The following is a 2,606-nucleotide window of genomic DNA, read 5'->3' on the forward strand; positions in this document are numbered from 1 at the left end:
ATTTTGGTAAAAAGCCAATTTGACATTTGCTCAGTACATTGTTTTCATTGAGGAAATGTACGAGTCTGCTGTTAATGATAATGCAGAGTATTCCCCAAGGTTACTGTTGACGCATATTCCACGGTAGTTATTGGGGTCAAATTTGTCTCCACTTTTGTGGATTGGGGTGATCAGTCCTTGTTCCAAATATTGGGAAGATGCCAGAGCTAAGGACGATGTTAAAGAGTTTTAATATAGCCAATTGGAATTTGTTGTCTGTATAATTGATCATTTCATTAAGGATTACCACAACACCACAGGCCTTTTTGGGTTGGAGGGTTTTATTTTGTCCTGTAAACTCATTCAAGGTAATTGGAGATCCAGTGGATTTTGGTAGTCTTTAATAGTTGATTCTAGATTTGTATTTGATCATGTATATGTTTTTGCTCTTTATTCTTTGTTTAAGAGCCAAAAAGATTGGAGAAGGTGGTTTACCCATACATCTCTCATTTGGCATAGATTAATTCTTCGTGTTGTTGTTTGTTTAGGTTTTCCACAATTTTCCCAGAATTGGTTAGAGTCTATGGATTCTTCAATTAATTGAGTGATTTCTGACGTGCTGTTCCTTCTTTTCCGTAGTGTATTTCTGTATTGTTTGTGTTCACCATAGTGAAGCGTTAGACTCAGGTTTTCCGGGTCTCTATGTTTTTGGTTGGACAGGTTCTCAATTTTCTTAGATTTTTGCATTCTTTATCCAAACCATTTGTCATTGTTGTTCATTTTCTTCGGTTTTCTATTTGAGATTTTAGATTTGATAGGGAAGCTGAGAGGTCAAATATACTGTTAAGATTTTCTACTGCCAAGTTTAACCCTCACCTTCCTATTGCAGTGGAACGTTTACCCAGGAAGTTGTTAAAAGGATTGAATTTGCTGTTGCCTAATTGTTTTTTGGTAGGTTTCCAACTGCATTCCTTCCATCTAAGCATTTCTTATGTTACTCAGTTCCTTTGGCTTTGATGCCTCATGATTGAGTATTGCTCCTGTTCAAGTAGACTGTGATTTTGCTGTGGCTGATAGGGGTGTCAGTGGGCTGACTGTGAACGCTCTGAGAGACTCTGGGTTGAGGTCATGGATAAAGTAGTCTACAGTGCTACTGCCAAGAGATGAGCTATAGGTGTAACCTACCATAGGAGTCCCCTCGAAGCCTACCATGACTAGTACAATACCCAGCGTGCGAACAAGAGCTGCAGAGAGTTGTGACCGTTTTGTGGTTATGTGTCATAGTTGTGCCTAGGTGGGCATATGGGGGAGGGAATGCTGTCACCTCCAGTAGTGTTTGTCCCCCTGTTGCTGAGGGTGTCAGGTTCCTGTCCAGTCTTGGCATTTTAGGTCGCCACAGACTAATTAACATGTCCGGGCCTGGAAATGATTGATTTCCCCCTCCAGGATGGAGAACTGTCTTCATTAAAGTCATGGGATTCTAGTGGGGGATATAGGTAGCCACCAGGAGGACATTTTTCTCTGTTAAGATTAATTTCCTTTTGAATTTCAAGCCAAATGTAAATGTTCCTGTTTGATTAATTTGATGGAGTTGAGTTTAGGTCTGCTCTAACCAAATTAGCATTCCCCCTGAGTCCTTCCCGTTTTCACACTGGTAGTTTGGTGGATGGGACTACCAGCTCTCTGAACCTAGAGGCAACCAGTGGGTCCGTCTCCTCTATACCATGTTTCTTGCGGATGACAAGTCTGCATTAACCATTTCTTTGGTGAAGTCCGGGTTTCCGCTTTTTAGGCCAAAGGCAGATGACCTCAGACCTTGGATTTTCCAGGATGATATAGTGAAGGCTTTTTGTTCCATAAAGTGTCCAATTTGTTGGTCGGGGTTTGCCTCAGGCCAGTAAGTGTGAGCAGAGCCTGCTGAGCATCTGGTACATGCCGTTGGCTTGGGCGAGTGTAGAGTGGGGTTTGGGCCTGTTTGCCCCGCTCACTACCCACTGGGCGTATGTGTGACTTCCATGTTGATGCCCTCTTTGCGGGGGTGGGGTGCATGGGGTGGGCAGGAGTGGCATTGGGTCTGATCTGAGGGGGGCCTAAATTGGGTGTGGGCATGGTTGATGTGGGGGGGTGTGTAGGTCTAGGGGGGGGTCCTGGAGGTCTTGGAGGGTGTCTCGCTGGTCTGGGTGGGGTGTCTATTGATCTGTTGCTCCTGTGTGAATAGTGTTGGGGCTTCGTTGAGACGATGTCCTTAGAGTGTCGGGCAAAGGTGGGCACTGCTGCCTTGTAGAGGTGGACCTGGTCATAGAGGCTGTTCCAAGTCCAGGGTGGTAGTGGTGGGCCAGAAAAAATTTGGTTTTGAGGCACAGTCACGGGAAAATGCTTGCGTTTACCCGCTGTATTGTAGCAGGTGGAAGTCTTTTCGTGTAGCAGGGTGGAGATAACCACTTTGTTGCGTTGGGGAAAGTAGAAGAACTTTTTTCCAAAATCACCTTCCAGTGCTGTGGCCACCTCTTCCTGCTGTGCTCATCAGGTCGTTTGTGCCTGTGTGTATTATTTATGTGCTAGGTGAGCCTAGTTTGTCCTCAGACAGAAGGTCTAGGGCGCACTGGGTGTTTGGGATGGCGATGGTA

This window comes from Salvelinus sp. IW2-2015, unplaced genomic scaffold (assembly GCF_002910315.2).
Source record: "Salvelinus sp. IW2-2015 unplaced genomic scaffold, ASM291031v2 Un_scaffold2737, whole genome shotgun sequence".
Lineage (NCBI taxonomy): Eukaryota > Metazoa > Chordata > Actinopteri > Salmoniformes > Salmonidae > Salvelinus > Salvelinus sp. IW2-2015.